This window comes from Lycium barbarum, chromosome 12 (assembly GCF_019175385.1).
Source record: "Lycium barbarum isolate Lr01 chromosome 12, ASM1917538v2, whole genome shotgun sequence".
NCBI classification, from domain to species: domain Eukaryota; kingdom Viridiplantae; phylum Streptophyta; class Magnoliopsida; order Solanales; family Solanaceae; genus Lycium; species Lycium barbarum.
The window spans coordinates 38,406,858-38,429,793 of NC_083348.1; positions in this window are offsets into that span (position 1 = coordinate 38,406,858).

Below are 22,936 nucleotides of genomic sequence, written 5' to 3' on the forward strand. Positions count from 1 at the left end.
CACGATATATATGTTATATACAGAATGATTATGCAGCTTTGATTACAAAACTCTATAATGACATTGATATGAGAATTATATAGATGGAATATGTTCAAATGCAAGTTTTATGAAAATTCTGGTTGTTGCATTGAGTCCTACATACCTTGTCTCAATATAAGTCTATTATTATGTTTCAAACTTTACATGCTCAGTACATATTCCGTACTGACCCCCTTTCTTCGGGGGCCTGCGTTCATGCCCGCAGGTACAGACGCTCGTTTTGGAGATCCGCCGGCTTAGGATACCTATTCAGCTATTTTGGACTGCTCCTTTGTTCCGGAGCCTAGCTTGTGGTATAACTTCCTTTGTTGTATATATAAGTGTTTATTCGGGTATGGCGGGGCCCTGTCCCGCCATATGATACGGTCATTACTCTTAGAGGTCTGTGGACATCGGTGTGGGTCTGTTTGTAGTTGTTGATGCGTTTTACGTCTATGACTTATGTTTGGGGCGTACCCATTCGTAATGGCAGCCTTGTCGGCTTGCATATGTATGTATGTTTGTTATTTTGTATATCGTGGCAGCCTTGTCAGCTTGCGTAGGAATATATATATATATGTTGTTGTTTAAAAAGTGCAACTCCTCAGGAGACAGGTGCCTAAGACAAACAAAACTTGACAGCTTAAAAATAATGTCCTATTTTTTTTTTTATGTACAAATGAGATCATGACATGCTAATTGCAAATGACTACAGTTAATAGATAATATGAGTGTCCAACTCGGGCACTAGTCACGGCCTACGGGGTTGGGTCGTGACATATAGTACTTGGGCAGATTTGATGATCTTAGACATGGTAGATTTCGATGTTATTTTTGGTATGAGTTGGTTGTCCCCGCATTATGCTATTCTTGATTGCCAAGCTAAGACTGTTACACTAGCCATGTCCGGGGCACCTAGCCTCGAGTGGAAGGGTAACCTTAGTCCCCTCCCTAAGAAAGTGATATCCTTTGTTCATGCTAGGAAGCTAGTAGAGAAGGGTTGTTTAGCTTATCTGGCAGATATTTGTGATACCAGTGCAGATACTCCATCCTTTGATTCGGTTCCAATGGTATGCGATTTTGCGGATGTGTTCCCCGCGGACTTTCCTAGTATGCCATCGAATCGTGATATTGACTTCATAATTGACTTAGACCCAGGGACCCGTCCTATCTCCATCCCACCTTATAGGATGGCACCAACAGAACTTAGGAACTGAAAGGGCAGTTGCAAGATGTTCTAAGTAAGGGTTTTATTCGCCCCGAGTGCCTCTCCGTGGAGGGCTCCTGTATTGTTTATTAAGAAGAAGGATGGGTTTATGTACATGTTTATTGATTACCGCCAACTGAATAAGGTAACTGTCCGAAACAATTTTCCCATTCCCCATATTGATGACTTGTTTGATCAGTAACAGGGAGCTTCTGTGTTCTCCAAAATTGATTTAAGATAAGGGTACCATCAGTTGAGGATTCGGGCAGAAGATGTTCCTAAAACTGCTTTTCGAACCAGGTACAGGCACTATGAGTTCTTGGTTATGTCTTTTGGGCTTACAAACACCCCAGCTGTGTTCATGGATTTGATGAACGGTGTGTTTAAGCCCTAATTAGACTCATTCATAATAGTGTTCATTAATGATATCCTGGTGTACTCTAGGAGTAAGGAGGAGCATGAGAAACATTTGAGAATCGCTCTTGGGGTATTGCGAGAGAAGGAGTTGTATGCTAAATTCTCCAAATGCGAATTCTGGTTTTCTTCTGTGTCTTTTTTGGGGCATATTATTTCGAAAGAGGGTATTATGGTGGATCCTCAGAAAATTCAGGCAGTTAAGGAATAGGCTAGGCCCACATCAGTGATCGAGATCCGTAGTTTTGTGGGTCTAGCTAGCTACTATCATCGGTTTGTGAAAGGGTTTGCCTCTATTGCTTCTCATTTGACCCGTTTGACTCAGAAATGGTACTGTTTCAGTGGTCCGATGAGTGTGAAGAGAGCTTTCAGAAGCTCAAGACATTATTGACTACAACACAGATTCTGGCATTTCCCGTTGAGGGCAAGGATTTTGTTGTTTATTGTGATGCTTCACGTTCTGGCTTGGGTGCACTTTTGATGCTACAAAAGAAGGTGATTGCTTATGCTTCTCGATAGTTGAAGGTGCATGAGGAGAACTATCCTACTCATGATCTAGAGTTAGCAGCGGTGGTGTTTGCGTTGAAAATCTGAAGGCACTACTTGTGTGGTGTCCATTGTGAGGTGTACACAGACCATCGTAGTTTGCAGCATGTGTTCACTCAGAAAGATCTAACTCTAGATAACGGAGATGGATGGAATTGCTGAAAGACTGTGACATCACCATTTTATATCACCTTGGTAAGGCCAATGTAGTAGATGACACATTGAGCAGGAAGTCGGCTAGTATGGGAACTCTGGCTAGTTTGATCTCTTCTGAGCGTCTGTTGGCTAGAGAGGTTCAGATTCTGGCTAACAGTTTTATGAGACTGGATATTTCTAACACAGACAAGGTGTTGTCTTGTGTTGAGGCTCGGTTATCATTTTTAGAGCAGATTAAAGCTAAGCAATTTGAAGACACTAAGCTATGTAAAATACGTGATAAGGTGTTGCGTAGTGAGGCCAAAGAGGCCGTGATAGATGAGGAGGGCGTGCTGCGAATCAAGGGGCGAGTGTGTGTGCCGCCGGCGGGCGATTTGATCAAGACCATTCTAATAGAGGCTCATAGCTCGAGGTATTCTATCCATCCAGGTGCAACTAAGATGTATCGTGATCTGAGGCAACATTGCTGGTGGACTGGAATGAAATGTGATATAGTAGAGTTCGTTGCTCAGTGTCTGAATTGCCAACAGGTGAAGTATGAACATCAGAAACCTGGGGGTACACTGCAGAGGATGCCCATTCCTGAGTGGAAGTGGGAAAGAATAGCCATGGATTTTGTGGTGGGTCTTCCGAAGACGTTAGGGAAGTTTGACTCTATCTGGGTTATTGTTGATAGGTTGACTAAGTATGCCTACTTTATTCTGGTAAAGATAACTTATGACACAGAGAAATTGGCTAAAATCTACATTCATGAGGTACTTAGGCTTCACGGGTTTCCTATCTCCATTGTGTCCGATAGGGGTACCACATTTACATCTAAGTTTTGGCAATGTTTGCATGAAGAGTTGGGTGCGAAATTAGATCTTAGCATAACCTTCCATCCTCAGACAAATGGGCAGTCTGAGCGGACTATTCAGGTTCTTGAGGATATGCTTCGTGTGTGTGTGATAGATTTTGGTGGGCATTGGGATCAGTTCTTCCCCTTAGCTGAATTTGCTTACAATAATAGCTATCACTCGAGTATTGATATGGCCCCATTTGAGGCATTGTATAGAAGGAGGTGTAGGTCTCCTATTGGACTGTTTGATGCGTTCGAGGTGAGGCCGTGGGGTACTGACCTTTTGAGAGAGTCCCTAGAGAAGGTGAAGGTGATTCAAGCCAAGCTTTTGGCAGCGCAGAGTAGGCAGAAAGAGTATGCAGACCGCAAGGTCCGAGATCTTGCGTTTGAGGAAGAAGAGCAAGTGCTGTTGAAGGTCTCACCCATGAAGGGTGTGATGAGGTTTGGGAAGAAGGGAAAGCTTAGCCTGAGGTACATTTGTCCGTTTGAGATTACCAAACGTGTGGGAGGGGTGGCTTATAAGTTGGCTTTACCTCCGGGTCTATCAGGTGTTCATCTGGTGTTTCATGTGTCGATGTTAAAGAGGTACCACGGTGATGTTTCCTATATCATCCGTTGGGATTCGGTTTTGTTAGATGAAAATTTGTCATATGAGGAAGGGCCCATTGCTATCTTAGACAGCGTTGTTCACAAGTTGAGGTCCAAGGAAATAGCTTATGTGAAAGTTCAGTGGAAGAATCAATCAGTGAAAGAAGCTACTTAGGAGACAAAGTCCGATAGGCGTAGCAAATACTCTCAGCTTTTCGCCGAGTCAGGTAACTCCTCCCAAGTTTTCTCACCCTTGTCCGTTCGGGGACGAACGGTGCTTTAATTGGTATCTGGTGTAACAACCCTTCCGATCGTTATGGGAAATTAGGATTCCGTTGGGAATTCCGAGTCCGCGGGTGGATTCATAGGGCGACTTTTGGTTTGTGTGCATATTTTGTGTTGTGTTTTTGAGGCCTTGGAAGAAATGTGGGGTCATAGGGGGAAAAATTGGACAAAATCGAGCTCACTGCCCAAAACGAGCCGATGTGGCAGTACTTGGACCACTGCCAGTGGCCACTCATTTTCCTTAGTGGCCGCTATAGTGGGCAATGTACCATTATGGTGGTACCGCTATAACGGTAGATGGACCATTATAGCGGTCACATCGATTTTGTTGTGGGCCGCTATAGTGGTACCACTGCAGCGACATAATGACTGCTATAGCGGTCGACGTAAAATAGTAGTCCGAATTTTATATACTCAGTTTTATTTTCTCTTTTCACAAAACCCCAACACACTTCCAAACAAGCACCTAGAGAGAATTTTCATGTTAGGGCAAGATAACCTTGAAAGGTAAGTTCCATTGCTTTTCATTCTATCATTCCCTCCCCCTTCATTATTGTAATCATCTTCATGGGTCTTTGATGGTGAAAGTGAATTAGAAACCCTAGAATGTCAATAAACCTTCTAAACTTGATGGGTTAGGGTTATTATCGCTTATTTATCATTTAAATGGATTGATTAGTTGCAATTTGTCATAAATTGAACATTTAGAATCATAAACTAAGTGATTTGAGATGTAGGGTTCTATAAAAATGGTGTCTTTGCCATAAAAAACTGTTTGTAATGGGAATATTTGATAGAATGTTATATAAATTGATGGTAAATGAATACTAGGGGCCTTGATAGGTTGTTTATCACCTAGAAAATCATCCACCCTTAGAATAAGGGAAGGGAAGGGTATTCTTGCTTTGGTGTTTGTGAATTGAGAAATGTGACTCATTGAGCCTTCTATTTTTAGACCGTGAACGTATTGAGGCTTTGAGGAAAGGAAAGGCTGTAGCAGAGTAACCTCGTGTTCCAGCTCTATTTTGAGGTAGGTTACGGTTTGCTTAAGTTAGACATTGGTTAGTTGATTGTATGTTTTGTGATCTCCTTAGGACAAAGCATGTCTAGTTTTCATGCATAGTATTATGTGGCTAAATTCCTACGTGAATGTGATTGAGTGATTGTGTAGGCTCCGTGCCATTATTCCTGTGTGATTGAATCTACAGTGGATGTGTTGTGATGATAAGCTAATATAATCTTCTCAAGGGTATTGTGACACGAAATGATGAGTTGATTGTTGATATTGGAAAGGTAAGAAACACTGTTCTGTAAGATGTATAGAAAGGCACTCATGTGACCAAGATTATGGGCTCGTGGTCCAAAGATCGTTCCGAAAACGAGAGGCACTTTGATATGTCCCGCGATCGAGGTTCGTTCCAGAGCGGAGGTTTGTGCTCGGGTCAGAGGAGTATTCCAGAACGAGTGGTACATTCACACCATGGGTCCCCTGCAGGTCATGACTACTGAGCTAAGACATCAGGTAGCATGTATGCATAGCGAGTGACTTTATTGTGGTAAATTTATTTCCGTTGTGTCTTATGTAATTGTGATTGCTTGACCTTCTTGGTGATTTGATTGTGATTGTCCTTGGTTGACTTGCGGTGATTTATTGATATTCATGTCTGTTGATTGGCTTGTTTTATTCTATTGATTTTACGAAATATGCATGATACTAATCTTAGCTGGCCTATGATATCTACCGGTACATAGTGTTTGTACTGATACTACCTTGCTGCATCCTTTGAGTGCAGATTGTGATATAGAGACCGTTGCTCATCCTCACATCTAGCGTGGCGGATAATTGTTGACAAATTTTAAGGTGAGCTTCTTCCCCTGCCAGGCCGCCTCAAGATCTTCTTGCTATGATGTCTTTTCGTACTCTGGACATTATGGATTACTTATTTGTTAGACTTTAGATTCATAGACATGTTTTTAGCCTAGAGTCCTGTACGATGTGTCACGACCCAGCTAGGGGCCGCGACGGGTATCCGGGGCTAACCACCGAACACCGCTAGTTCTATTACTTATCACGCTCATTAACATTCTTTTATCACATTCATACTCAAATTATAAGGAAATCATCTTTCATTTGAAGACATAAATACTTTTATAGACGTAAGCCTTTAGGCTATCAAAATAATACATGTATATATATTTACATAACGGCAACCTCGTGAAACCACGTAACCCACACTACGTATCTACGAGCCTCTACTAGAGTAATAGACATATGGATGGGACAGGACCCCGTCACACCCAACATATACAAATGTACACAAAAGAATAATCAAGCACCTCTGGAACAAAGGAGTGCTTTCAATCAGCTAACCGCTCCTACGAGTCCGAGCTCACCTCCTTGTCTACCTGTGGGCATGAACACATCGTCCAAAGAAAACGGACGTCAGTACGAACATTGTACTGAGTATGTAAGACAAGAATGAAAAAAATATAATAGAGGGATCATGAGCCATAAGAGAAAGATATAACCTGCATGAGTGTCATAGGCAAATACATTTCTTACATATATCATATTTTACATAATCATGGTACATATATCATCACATCACATATCTCATCACATCGTAATCCTCATCGTTAACCCGCGTCCGGGTAATCATCATATGCCGCCCACTAGTGGTGATCATGCCCGGCCCTCTAGGCTCGGTGGAAACATAGCAGCCCGCCTTAGCGGTGACATGCTCGGATATCTAGGCACGGTGGAATCATATGCAGCCTGCCTTAGCGGTGACATGCCCGGCCATATTGGCGCGGTGGAATCATATCGTCATATAGTCAATCATAACCCATCATTATTACACATCTCATGAACATATCATAATCTTATCATAGCTCGGCATTTTCATACATAACATAGGCATATTATAAGCTAGCATTATTGATCATCTTATAGACATATCATGATGTAATATCATTTCACATTTATCATTAGGAGCGCATATTAGTTTTTGAAGGCAACCATGGCTATGTCGGGGTGACGTATGGTCGTGAACCCCCGATTATATTATGAACATTTATGAGTACTCTGCCTCACCTTGAAGGAAATAGTGTATAAGGTGAGGCAGGGCCACAACATAATAGTAACATATCTATGGCCACACACGACCAAAAGCATGAAAAGTAAGCGTACATACCTCATAATGTTGGGGCTTCGTCTCGAATCTCCTCTGGGGATTGAAATAAGTGCGGATATGTGGATTTTATCTTCTCTTCCGCCTCCCAAGTCATTTCTTCCCGGTTGTTGTTTCGCTATAGAACTTTGACTGAAGCTACTTCCTTATTTCGAAGTCTTCACACTTGCCTATCTAGGATGGAAATAGGCACTTCCTCATACGTTAGCTTTTCTGTCACTTGCACATCATCAATTGGAACAATCCTCATGGGATCTCCAACACACTTGCGGAGCATCGAAACATGGAAGACTGGATGTCACGACCCGACTAGGGGGCCGCGATGAGCACCCGGTGCTAGCCCACCCGGGCACCCCTTAGCTTACACTCATACTCGCATCTAGGTGAGCCACATCATCAATCATACATTTCTAAGCATCAATCATACTAGTACCATTGGACGACAACATCTTTAATCATCATAGGCAGCTATGCCACAACAATGTACATGGGCCGACGAGGCCAGCAAAATGATATACAAAATATAGGCCGACAAGGCCAGACATAACTAACCACATACATGTGACTACGAGCCTCTAAGAGTATAGCATATCACATGAGCGGGACAGGACCCCGCTATGCCCATAATTATGTACACAAAATAATAAGTACCCAAAAGCTATGGCTCCGAATGAGATGGAGCTCTGCTATGCAATCTCTGAATAAGCAACTATGAGTCCAGTCTGTCTCCCTGTGCACCTGCGGCCATGACGCAGCGTCCACAAACAAAAGGACGTCAGTACGAAGAATGTACTGAGTATGTAAAGCATGATCAACATCAATATAGAAGCATAATAGACAACTTAGGCAGTAACGTAGGAAGGGAGACAACAATATCATCATCATGGCACTTACTTGCTTTCCATAGGGGCATTTCGTTTCTATTGCGTATCCGTATACATACATCCACATCCGTACTTAATTACTCTCATAATCATTTACATATCATATACATAACATATTCACATATATACATACATATACATAACTTGCCCGACCATGAAGGTTCGGTGTTTCATACATACTTGACCAACTAAGGCTCAAGGTCATACATACCTGGCCCTACCAAGGCATCAGGGTTATCCGTACCATCTGCAGAGGTGTGCACGCGTTACGTAATCATATACATACTTTATACATATTCATATACATATATTCTTACCCGACATCATAAGCTCGGGGTCATATTATAGCCCTTCATAGGCACATGAATACATAATAGCTCATAAGCATCTCTAGCATCATTTCTATCATCATCATTATCGTTACATCTATGTCATAGTCTTACTAGCTCAGAAGGTCAATCATTTGAAGGAATCGTAGACTTATAGAGGATTTAGACTTTTGGCCAAAGAACCATGCCTTATGAAAGAAGGGTTAGCCTTACATACCTTTTCGTCGAACTATTCTACACTTGCACGTACTCCTTCAATGCTCACGCTTCTACCTTCATTAAAGTCGTACTATCATTAGAATCGACAATTAGCACACATGGCTAAAGCTAGAGAAAATCGGACAACATTTCCTTTATTTATACGACATTCCTCCATATCGTAATTCAACTTCCAAACGTCAACAATACATTCACAATTTCATAACAATGGCAATTAATCGTCCACATTATCTAGGTTTCTCAATTCACTTTCATTTATCCATATTCATGGTCACAACACCCAAATTCGTCCATTCATTTACAGTGGCTTTCATGGTCTTAACGTCATTTATAACACATTCATGTCACAACATAACAACAATCATGATTCAATTCGAACTATTTCTCAAAACGTCACTATTCATCATTCATGACCCATTTTGCTATACTCTTCTAATGTCCAAGCATTTTAACTCTCAAATACCTCAAACAACATATAAATATCATGAATCATACCTTAGAAGTTGTAGGAACAAGCCTTAGTTGATAATACTCCACTTGAGCAAAAACCCTAGTTTTCCTCCATTTGATTTTCTTGACTTGAATGGCTTTTAATGGGTTTCCTTACTCTTGATTCACTTGATTTATGTTGTTGATGGCTTGTAATCCTTGAAAACTTGTGTAATAAATGTAGAGAGATGTTTTAGAGAGAAGGATGAAATGTGGAAATGATTTCGTGAACTTGGTCCCTTATTTAATAACTCATCGCTGAACTGTCGGGGTCCATTATACGGTCCATTATACGGTCCATATAATCGTTATACGGTCCGTATAATTGACCGTAAAACGTGCCTTTCCTTCACCCTTCACTGTGACCATCTGACGGTTCATTATACGGGACGTAAAAATTTATACGGTCCGTATAATTGACCGTAAAATTGCTCCAGTGTGCAACCTTCGTTGTGATGGTTTTACGGTCCATTATACGGTCCGTATAATGTGCCATAAAACTCACCAGTCCACTGAACTTGTTCTCGTCACTTCGTTGATCTCCAATCCTTATGGAACCTTCTTAACACTTGTTTAACACTTCATTAGCAATCTAAGGGACGTTATAACTCTTTCCCAAAATGCCCTTAAGTCATCATTAACCCGATACTCGTATTTCACTAGTTCATTCACTTGCGCACCAACGGAAGATTTTCCGAGGTGTAACATTCTCCCCCCCTTAAGAACATTCGTCCTCGAATGTTAAGCACTCGGGGATTCTACAGAAATTTCGCTAGAGTTCCCCCTATAATATAGCACTACCAACCTGTCACAACAACCCATAATATCGATGCCTCACAGGGCCACAACACAATAGCATTTAAAATTTGGCCACACACGACCCAAAAGCATAAATGGAAAACATACATACCTTGTGATTTCGACGTCTCATCTTGGCCCTCGTCCAAAGGCTGAAATAAATGTGGGTATTTGGATCGCATATTCTCTTCCGCTTCCCATGTCATTTCCTCTCGATTGTTATTCCTCCACAGAACTTTAACTGAGGCCACTTTTTTGTTTCTAAGCCTCCGTACTTGCCTGTCTAATATGGCAATGGGTATCTCTTCATAAGTCAGTCTCTCTGTCACTTGCACATCTTTCACTGGGACGATCCTAGTAGGATCTCCAATACATTTTCGAAGCATCGAGACATGAAATACAGGATGGACTGATCCCAATTCTGAAGGTAAATCTAGCTCATAGGCCACTTTGCCTATTTTGCGCACAATATCATAAGGCCCTATATACCGGGGACTAAGCTTCCCCTTTTTGCCAAATCTCATAACCCCCTTCATTGGCGACACCTTCAAGAATACCCAATCTTTAATTTGGAATTCCAAGTCCCTTCGACGATTATCCGCATAGGACTTCTGACGACTTTGGGCCGCTAGCAACCGATCTTGTATGATCTTGACTTTCTCTATGGCTTGTTGGACCAAGTCTGGCCCTATCAATTTAGCTTCTCCAGTTTCAAACCACCCAATTGGGGATCTACATTTTCGCCCATATAAAGCCTCATACGGGAGCAATGAGCTTCTCTCAATATTTGGTGGCGTAGACCTGCCACATCGGGGACACATAACCTGCCTTGATGTTACATCCGGCATTTTTGCATATTCGAAAAAAATTCGAGATAACTTGGCTTGTAATGAATGAGGCCATATTTGAACCCTATTTAGTATGAATGTGTCGGCTATGAATACATTGGTGTGAAATTACGAAAGGAGGCCAAGGGCAAAATTGGAATTTTGGAAATTTGTTCCATGAATCATAATATTTAGCCTACAATTTGGGCTCACAAAATAATAAGAAAATAAGGCCCAAAACATGGGAGCCCAACCGGCCACAACATGGCCCAAGTCCATGGAATTAATTAATTTCCATGTGACATTATATAGTCATCTCTATCCAAAGAAGCTTCAAGAAAAACAAAGAAAAATCAAGAACAAAAAAGAAAGAGGTCACGGCTAGAGAGGAGAAAAAAGAGAAAGGAGAAAGAAAAAAAATTCTTGGAGCTAAATTCTTGGTTCAAAATTCAACTTCTTTGGAAATTACTACTAAGCTCAAGATTCTCTACAGAGTGATACAATTATCTTGGCAAGAGGACAACTCTAGTGGCAAGTGGAAAGTCTTGGAAAAGGTAAGGATTTCATGCCTTGTTATGTTATGGAAGATGCTTGTATGATGTAGTGTGTGGAAATGAATGAAAAGCATGAAAATTTTGTGTGTTGGGTGTGTATGTATATTGGCCGTATGTATGCATGTGTTGCATATTCATGATGACTTGAATTCATGATGAAATCTAGTTATGGTTATGGTAGAAATTGTATTGGAAATGAAAGTTGAATGAATTGGTGGAAGTTGGAAAAATATAGAATATGGCCGTGTGGTACCATGTTAATGAAGGAAGATGAACTAAATTTCTCTAGTATGTTAATTGTGTTATTGTGAAGTGAATGAAAGAATAATGGTTCTTGTTGTCATGGAAGAATAGTTGTTAAGTTGTTGTAGGAAATTATGCAAGTTTATTGTAACTTATTTAAAAATGGAAATGAAAGTATTAAGAGGCAAATTATGGTTGTCATTGATGAAGTTGAAAGATAGAAATATATCATGAACATGTTTGCTAAAAGATTGGAAGTTGTGGGTGAATTATGCTTTTGGTAGGAAACTTGTATATGGTGTATACCCTATGTATATCTTGTGAAAATGGTATGATATGATTCCGAATGGTATTGTAATGACTTTGATTAGAATAAATGAGAGAATGTTGGTATTGATTTAGGAGCGTGAAGTCGAAATGAGGATTATTGTATTATGTCGTAAAGTAGACTAATTGTGTATATTATGAATTATGATAATTGTTGATGTTGTTGATATTGTTGTTGGGTTGTTGTTGGTTGTTTGGAGCCGAGTTGAATCTCGGGGAGGCTATATGTATAGGGGAGGTGCTGCCCAAATTCTTATAGACAAGTATTGGTTAAGGTTAGAAATGTTAAGTCTCATGAATAGTAATTGGTAAACACGACCATTTGTAGATTCTGGACGAAATTGGAAGTGAAGCTAAGCGAGCATAAGGCGCAATTGAGGTATGTAAATCCTACCCCTTCATTCTTAGGCATGTTCTCAACATAATAGGCTCGGCCGCGAGCCTTAGATACGACTCCGTTTCTCGGAATTCGAGATGGAAATCTGCCCCAATTCCTTCAGTAAGATTGAACCAATTTCCTTATAACTTGTCTTCAAAGTGAGCTTTAAGTATGCAACCTTCCTAAACGGAGTCGGAATACTTCCAAATGATTATGGACGACCTCATAAGGTCTACTATCTGTAATTTACGTACGTCTCCTCGGGTTGGTCCGAGGTGGGCCCTCTGTTATATCCCGTATTTTCGCGCATTCGGGAAAATTTGAAATAACTTTGATTTGTAAGGAATAAGGTTGTATGTTGATTTGAATTAATATATGTGTGTGTTGTCTATGGAAAATATTATTGTGGAAGTGTTGAAGAAGGCCGAGGGCGAAATTGGAATTTCGGAAATTTGTTTCGGGAATTATAAAACGAGATTTTTAACGAATTGGGCTCAACAAATTAAAAAAAAAAAATTGAGGCCCAAAACCATAGGGGTGGCCGGCCATGATCCATAAGTTGGCCCAAATCCATGAACTAATTAGTCATGTGATGGTCATGTGTTCTATTAATATAAGAAGACTTAGTCTTCAAGAACATTCAAGAAATTAAACAAAAGAGAAAGAGAGAGCTAAAGACTAAGGGGGTTTCGGCCACAACAAGGAGAAAGAGAGAAAATTTTAGTCCTTCAATCTTCATCCTAAAAATCTTCCTCTTCTTGGATTCTTAACAAGTGTAAGACGCTCTACAACGTGGTGTAATTAGTTTGGCGAGAAGGCAACGTTTGTGGCAAGTGAAAGTTGGAAGAAGAGGTAAGAATTCTATGATTTTATTATGTTATGGAAGATTATATATGTGTTGTGACGTGTGGAAATGAATGAAAACGTGAAATTGTGTGTTGTGAATATATATGGATGTAGCCGTGTAGGTGTGTGAGTAGGTGTAAAGCCGTGAGCCATGGTGTGGTCAAGGGGAGATGAATTAGATTTTGTTTAGCTCGCTAGTTGCGTCGTCGTGGCATTTATGACGTGAATGAATGTTTAACGAGTTGAATTGGCATTGAAAATGGTTGCGGGTTGTTATGGGAAATTATATGATTTTTATATAGTTTTTATATAACTGTGAAGGTAAGAATTTAAAATGTGAATTAACGTTGTTGTTATTGAATTGGAAAGAAGATGATGCGGTTTGGTAGTTTTGTCGCATTTGTAGGAGTTTCGGATGGAATATGGAAATTTGCGAGAATAATTGAATTCACGTATATTGCTTGGAATGTTATTGAAATACGTTTGAATAACCTTGAATTAGTAGATGAACATGATAATGTTGATATTAGTTTGACATTGCAAAGTTTGAATGGAAGTTGTCGCCTTATGTAGAAAGGAAGAACGTTGATGTTAGAATCTATTTCGTTGTGAATTTTGATGTCGTTGGTATCGCTGAGTTGTTGTTGTTGATATTATGATCGAGCTGAGTCTCGGGGAGGTTGAATTTATAGGGGAAATGCTGCCGGAATTTCGGTAGACAAATATGAATCTAAATTGAATTCTTAAAAGTTCACAACTCACATTTGGCACTTATGACCAATTGCAGATTTTGGACGAGACGGAGTTTGATTTTGCGCGCGCATAAGCCGCGAGAAAGGTATGTAAGGCTACCCTATTCCTTCTTTTGGCATGTCCTAGGCGTACTAGGTCGATACTTGAGCTTCGGGGGAAATTCTGTTCATAGAAATCCGAAATTGAATTTGAGCACTATTCATTCAATCTAATTGAACTATAAATCTCATGTTTTGGTTGGAAAGTAATCAAACGTCTGAAACTTTTGTAAATGTAATCAAATCGATTCGAAACTTCCTTGGATGACTCTATAGCCCTTAATATCTGAGGTTCATGTTCGCCACCTCGACTTGATCCGAGGTGGACCCACTATTCCCGAATCCTCCCCTATTGTTCTACTTGGCTTAATTCTGTGCGATTATTAAAGGAAACTCTTGGTTGTTGTCCCGATTACCAAACGATGGTTGTCTTACTATTCCATTGAGTTCTTAATCTATATTTTGATATGTACACGCGATCCTATAAATTATATTTGGTCTGATCCGTAAGATATCCGGGAGTAATTCGCTTCTAAAGTGCTAGCTAAAATGTTCCGAGTCTTCCTATGATTCTGAATTATATTGATAGAAGTATGCCTGACATGATCCACCTTACGACATGATTGAGTAACGAAATTAGTATAAAGAATTTGTGTCGGAAAGAATATTATGAGACATAATGTCTCCAACTTTCGTGAAGCATGTTGTAAAGAAGATTTTGTAAATACGACACCACGTATGATGGTTTCACCGAGGCTTGATATGTTATGATACGTACACATGATTCCGAAAGTTATTTGATTTAATCTATATGAAGTTGGCGCGATATCTAAAGACCCATTGATATGTTCCTTAGTTGTTAATATAAAGAAGAAAATAAAATAAAATAAGTGATATAATTAATACCTTGATATGTAATGGTATGTGCGTATGAAGCTAAGTTGTACTTAATTTGATCTATACATCATCCGAAAGATATCTGATATGACTAACACTTTGGTTTTGCAAGAATTGATTTACGAAACATTTATAGAGCGTTCCGTACTTCGAACGCTCGTAACTTTCGTATACTAGTTCCGATTGACCCGAAGCTTGTTTCTGGACCTCCATATGCCGATAATGTGTTTGCATATAAGTATATGTGTATCTCGGGTCTTGATTGTGTGCATGTGGTTTCGCTCTACTCTGTTCGTGCAAGCTTTGATTTGGATTTCACTGAGCCCGGGCCAGGATATGTTCTCGTGCGTACTTCTCTGCATTATTCACCGCGTCCCTCTCACTTGCGGACCGGGGCACGTATATGTACATGGTATGATTACGGGGAGGTGGCCAGGATGGCATATGATGACTCCATTCACCGCGTTCCGCAAAAGAGGGTCGGGGCACGTTATATGCATGCATGATACATGGCATTGACATACATGAAATATGATTCACCGCGCCCCTCCCTAAGGGCCGGGGTACGTTACTTGCATACATGATACATGACATTGCCATACATGAAATATGATTCACCGCGTCCCTTACCAAGGGCCGGGGTATGTTACTTGCATATATGATACATGACATTGGCATATTTGATATATGATTCACCGCGTCCCTTACCAAGGGCCGGGGCACGATACATGAACAGATGTTAACATATATGATTCCATTTACCGCGCCCCTCACAAAGGGCCGGGGCATGTTATTTGATAAATACATATAAGAGATACGAACCCTGTCATGCACACCCTGAGTTTGGTAGGTGAGCTTTTGGTACACAGGATGATTCACGTATTTATTGTATTTCTTCTGGCCTCCGACAACGTCGTATAAATATATAGATGACTTGTGTGTGGAAGGTAAGCACTCTGGTATTTTGGATAGCATACTTGCTTTGGTACCGTTGTTCCGGTTATGTTTCTATTTTCTGTATTCCATGCTTTACATACTCAGTACATATTCCGTACTGACCCCCTTTCTTCGGGGGCTGCGCTTTATGCCACGCAGGTACAGACGCTTACTGTGGAGGTCCGCCAGCCTAGGTACATAGTCTGCTTTTGGGAGTGCTCCTTTGTTCCGGAGCCCACCCTTTTGGTACAGATCCTTCAGTTGTACATATTGTTGTGTTTATGACTATTCTGGGTTACGGCGAGGCCCTGTCTTGCCATATGATTCTGTTGTCTGTATTAGAGGCCTGTAGACATGTTTGTGGGTTGGGGTCTTTCTGTACGGATGTGTGTATATGTTGTGTTTGGGCGATCCCATTCGCCGCGGCGGCCGGTCCGCATATGTTTACATGTTGCCTTGTTGGCCGGTGTGGCCTTTGTTGGTATTTTCTGTGTGCAGGGTTATTTTGGATAGTCTGTAAAACAAAGGAAACTCTGCCAAAATTTTTCTGGAAATCACCTAAATTTGGAATATAGCCTTGTCGGCTTCTGCTATATACTTGAATGAGTTTGTAAAAAAAAATTTAGAGATAGCATTTGATAAATGTGTTTGGGTGCCCAGATCGGGCACTAGTCACGGCCTACGGGGTTGGGTCGTGACACCCTCAAGGCCCGATACTTTCTGTATAACTTTAACTACTTTGTTTCTGTCCGACTTTCTCAGACAACATCTGGACTACTATTCTGATCATGATATGACTACTTTTTATATAAATTTTACAAAATGGCTTTGACATCTGAAAATCTGATTCTGGTAATAATCCGCCGTGTCTTCCCAAGCAGGATATAGGCACATATTATGAACGCTATCCGAATACTCTGATTTGACTCGCCATTTGGCCTACTTCAGTTTGATTGAGTCGGTATGACGATCTGTATGTATGTGGTTTCTCATTAATCTGTTCGTGGATGTCTCAATGCTTCCTTTCACCGGATCCCGGGCCAGTTTATATCGTGCGGATGGGCCGCCGAGTCCCTTGTCGAGGGCCGGGTCCCATGTATGAATTCCGAAGTATGATGTGTCCGGTTCCGGGGTACTGTGGTATATGTCCGTCCCCGGTTACCGTGTATATGTTACGAAGTATGATGTGTCCGGTTTCCCGGCGTGTGATCTGTCCCCGGGGTTACCGTGGTTATGATATGATGTGTTATGTGACGGAGATGTTCGAAGATATGAAATCTTCTGAAATATGATATGTTATGGCGCCAAAGGCAGGAGTGGCGACCACGTTCCTGTGCCCTATTATGATTCTGTCTGTCTGATTGGATTCTGATTCTGTCTGTCCGTATGGATTCTGATGCTGTCTGTCCGTATGGATTATTATTCTGTCTGTCCGTATGGGTTATGATTCCGTCTGTCCGTATGGATTGTGATTCTGCCCATCCGTCTGGACCATATTTCTGTCCGTCCGACTGAGTTATGATTCTGTCCGGTATACTTCTGTCTGTCCGTCTGGACTATGCTTCTGTCCGGTATACTTCCATCTGTCTGTTGGGTTATAATTCCGTTTGCTATATTTCTGTGCTTCTAATTCAGACTATGTTTATGTTTGTTATATTTTCGCTTTACATACTCGGTACATCTTTCGTACTGACCCCCGGTTCTTCGGGGGCTGCGTTACATGCCCGCAGGTACAGACGCACCTGAAGATACGCCGCCAGTCTAGGGCTCAGATTCTGCTATTTTGGAGAGCTCCTTTGGTCCGGAGCGCGTACTTTTGGTATATATCTTCTGTCTTCTGTATATTCTGTATGTATGGCAACTCCGGGTATGGCGGGGCCCTGTCCCGTCATATGACTCTGTATATCTGTTAGAGGCCTGTAGATATGTTTGTGGGTTAGGGTCTTTCTGTACGGATGTGTGTATGTGTTGTGTTTGGGGCGATCCCATTCGCCGCGGCGGCCGGTCCGCATAAGTTTATATGTTGCTTTGTTGGCCGGTGTGGCCTTTGTTGGTATTTTCTGTGCGCAGGGTTATTTTGGATAGTCTGTAAAACAAAGGAAACTCTGCCAAAAGTTTTCTGGAAATTATCTAAATTTGAAATATAGCCTTGACGGCTTCTGCTTTATACTTGAATGTGTTTGATAACAGTTAAGATAGCATTGGATAGATGTGTTTGGGTGCCCAGATCGGGTACTAGTCACGGCCTACGGGGTTGGGTCGTGACAGAAGTGGTATCGGAGCGGTTAGTCCTCGGAATGTCTACAGGCCGTGTGTAGTAGAGTCTTGTTTATCGGTGTGTTGTGCACCACATCTATAAACAGGAGGCTACAGGGCATCTAGGATGGTACCCTTCTTTGGATCTTAGATCGTGCGATAAAGTTGTATGGTTAGGATGTTGTTTCCCTACGAATTGCTGTATCTACCGCGAGGCTCCAAAAAAAAAAAAGCATCAGTGTCAGTAATTGGGGAAAATGTTTCTGACCCTCTGCCTGCAGGTGATTGTAGATTGACAAGAATGAAGAGGACTGCTTCTGGCGATGTGGATGGGGGTGCTAAGAAGGCCCCCAGGATATCACCAGGACCGAGTAGGCAGGTCCCCAGCTACTTGATTGAGACAGACCCTTCGGAGGATCCAGAGACAATTCATCCAGAGTTTCTGATCCCCAGAGCAGAGGATCCCAGAGAAGATAGTTATGATACTGACCCTTTGGAGGATCCGGCGACGATACCTCCAGAGCTTCTTACTCCCAGGGAGGAGGATGGCCATGATGCAGATCCCCTCGAGCATTCCTCTGGGACGCCGGAGGAGGAGGTTTCCGGGGATGTGCCAGAAGCTCCTGTGATAGAGCACTATGTCAGACAGGCTTCTCCGGAGAGTGTTACGCCCTACTCCAGCCCATTGTCCTGGCCATCAGTGAACCAGGAATTGCCGGGCTACCTATACTTCTCTGATTCGGACGCAGGTAATAGCGGGGGCCAGGCGAGTGGGGGCCAGACAGACGACGATGATGATGGACACAGTTCCCACGGCAGCTCCCCAGGTTAGACCTGAGATTGATCATTTATAAGTATATACGTTTCCTAGAATTCCCGATGTGTGTATGACATCTGTAAAATATTATTCGATGACGACGACGGAAAGTTTAAAAGGGTTAAAGACCTAGTGGTTAAAAGCAAGGGTGACTGAGATGTCCCCACTATCAGTGTGAATTTAGAAACCCCAGATGAAAGTGAATATCGAAAGTTAGAAGGGCAATATGGTAATTGTATGGTTTAGACCGGGGTGGGACCCGCTACGAGAATTTTTCGAAAATTTACTAAGGTCCCGATCCGCCCTAAATTACGTGACAAAGGTCGTGCGGGGCAATCGACAAAATTATATTAGCCGTAACGCGCCAAAATGCATGAAAGTTTCGAGGTTAAGCGTGCTAAGGCCAGAGCAATTCTGGGATGGGTGACCCCCTGGGAAGTAATACAAAATATTTCACAAAGTGTAAGTATGATATATATAAATGGAAATTTGGGGTAACTTAAAGGAAAAGAGAATGTGTGGAATAGCTAGTGCCCTTACAGGAGCCGTGCAGACCGAGGCGGACTAAATGGGCGAAAGGAAAAAAGTGCAATACTGCTCGGGAATTTGGGCGAACTTGAATGGCGGTTGGAGATGTTTGCAGGTAACATAATAATAAACGTATATGTATGTGTGTGATTTTGTCTGGTGACCATATGGATTAAGAGCCGAGTTCCGGCGACTAATGTTGTGATAGACGAAAGGTGTTACTAAACAGAATGTATGAAACGAAGCGAATGTAAGGATATGAATGTTGTAAAAAAAAAATGGATAAATCCGGATTACTTTATAAGTTAGTCTAGTGCGGCGATATCTGGAAAAGAGAATAAATGTGGATATTAGAAAAGATGAAGGATAAGAGATGCGATTAAGCAAAACTTTCGAAGGAGTCGACAAGCGACACGTAAGATGATTTGTATGACAACTTGGCGAACAAGTTTATAAATGAGTGAACAGGTTTCGATGAGATAATCTGTGACACAATGGTCGGGGTGAATAACGAGATGTCGACAAAGGGAAATTTTCGTAAATCACTGGAGCCTTAATAGAAGTGGTCTGATTCTAATCAAAACTCTATTTGTTATACTTCTGCACCTCTGATTCTGATAAGGCTCTGTCTATTACGCCTCTGTACTTCTGAATCCGATTACGTTTCCGTCTGATACACCTCTGTCCGATTGACTCGGGATATGAATCTGTCTAGTACGTCTCTGTACGTCTGATTCTGATTACGAATCTTTCTGATACATCTCTGTACGTCTGACTCTGATCTCGGATCTGTCTGATACCCTTCCATACATCTGATTTTGACTACGAATCCGTCCGCCATAGTTTAGTACATTTGCCTCCGATTACGAATCCGTCCGATATGCTCCTGTGCGTCCGATCTCAGTTCTGAATCTGTTTGGTACGACGTGGAATCATGATGATGTGGTAAGGAACCGAAGAGTATGAGAAGAAGTGATAGTAAGTATAATGTCTGAAAAGCTTTGAAGGAAAAGGAAGAAAGGACACAATGTCTGTGAAAGAGCGAAAAGCATTCATCTGTTACGAGAGTATAGTTCATGGCCTAGTGACTTTGTGGGATATGAGAAAATACGTTATGAAAGCATATGAGTCAGCAATGTGAAGAATTACTCCGTCATATTAGTAAAGAATCCATATCGGAAAGTCAACGAAGGACGATTATAAAAAGAACCCTCCCGAAGTAGTATGACGCCCCATGAGGTCAATTTAACATTCGAGGACGAATGTTTTAAAGGGGGGGAGGATGTTACATCCGGCATTTTTGCATATTCGAAAAAAATTCGAGATAACTTGGCTTGTAATGAATGAGGCCATATTTGAACCTTATTTAGTATGAATATGTCGGCTATGAATACATTGGTGTGAAATTACGAAAGGAGGCCAAGGGCAAAATTGGAATTTTGGAAATTTGTTCCATGAATCATAATATTTAGCCTACAATTTGGGCTCACAAAATAATAAGAAAATAAGGCCCAAAACATGGGAGCCCAACCGGCCACAACATGGCCCAAGTCCATGGAATTAATTAATTTCCATGTGACATTATATAGTCATCTCTATCCAAAGAAGCTTCAAGAAAAACAAAGAAAAATCAAGAACAAAAAAGAAAGAGGTCACGACTAGAGAGGAGAAAAAAGAGAAAGGAGAAAGAAAAAAAATTCTTGGAGCTAAATTCTTGGTTCAAAAATCCAACTTCTTTGGAAATTACTACTAAGCTCAAGATTCTCTACAGAGTGATACAATTATCTTGGCAAGAGGACAACTCTAGTGGCAAGTGGAAAGTCTTGGAAAAGGTAAGGATTTCATGCCTTGTTATGTTATGGAAGATGCTTGTATGATGTAGTGTGTGGAAATGAATGAAAAGCATGAAAATTTTGTGTGTTGGGTGTGTATGTATATTGGCCGTATGTATGCATGTGTTGCATATTCATGATGACTTGAATTCATGATGAAATCTAGTTATGGTTATGGTAGAAATTGTATTGGAAATGAAAGTTGAATGAATTGTTGGAAGTTGGAAAAATATAGAATATGGCCGTGTGGTACCATGTTAATGAAGGAAGATGAACTAAATTTCTCTAGTATGTTAATTGTGTTATTGTGAAGTGAATGAAAGAATAATGGTTCTTGTTGTCATGGAAGAATAGTTGTTAAGTTGTTGTAGGAAATTATGCAAGTTTATTGTAACTTATGTAAAAATGGAAATGAAAGTATTAAGAGGCAAATTATGGTTGTCATTGATGAAGTTGAAAGATAGAAATATATCATGAACATGTTTGCTAAAAGATTGGAAGTTGTGGGTGAATTATGCTTTTGGTAGGAAACTTGTATATGGTGTATACCCTATGTATATCTTGTGAAAATGGTATGATATGATTCTGAATGGTATTGTAATGACTTTGATTAGAATAAATGAGAGAATGTTGGTATTGATTTAGGAGCGTGAAGTCGAAATTAGGATTATTGTATTATGTCGTAAAGTAGACTAATTGTGTATATTATGAATTATGATAATTGTTGATGTTGTTGATATTGTTGTTGGGTTGTTGTTGGTTGTTTGGAGCCGAGTTGAATCTCGGGGAGGCTATATGTATAGGGGAGGTGCTGCCCAAATTCTTATAGACAAGTATTGGTTAAGGTTAGAAATGTTAAGTCTCATGAATAGTAATTGGTAAACATGACCATTTGTAGATTCTGGACGAAATTGGAAGTGAAGCTAAGCGAGCATAAGGCGCAATTGAGGTATGTAAAGCCTACCCCTTCATTCTTAGGCATGTTCTCAACATAATAGGCTCGGCCGCGAGCCTTAGATACGACTCCGTTTCTCGGAATTCGAGATGGAAATCCGCCCCAATTCCTTCAGTAAGATTGAACCAATTTCCTTATAACTTGTCTTCAAAGTGAGCTTTAAGTATGCAACCTTCCTAAACGGAGTCGGAATACTTCCAAATGATTATGGACGACCTCATAAGGTCTACTATCTGTAATTTACGTACGTCTCCTCGGGTTGGTCCGAGGTGGGCCCTCAAGGCCCGATACTTTCTGTATAACTTTAACTACTTTGTTTCTGTCCGACTTTCTCAGACAGCATCTGGACTATTATTCTGATCATGATATGACTACTTTTTATATAAATTTTACAAAATGGCTTTGACATCTGAAAATCTGATTCTGGTAATAATTCGTCGTGCCTTCCCAAGTAGGATATAGGCGCATATTATGAACGCTATCCGAATACTCTGATTTGACTCGCCATTTGGCCTACTTCAGTTTGATTGAGTCGGTATGACGATCTGTATGTATGTGGTTTCTCATTAATCTGTTCGTGGATGTCTCAATGCTTCCTTTCACCGGATCCCGGGCCAGTTTATATCGTGCGGATGGGCCGCCGAGTCCCTTGTCGGGGGCCGGGTCCCATGTATGAATTCCGAAGTATGATGTGTCCGGTTCCGGGGTACTGTGGTATATGTCCGTCCTCGGTTACCGTGTATATGTTACGAAGTATGATGTGTCCGGTTTCCCGGCGTGTGA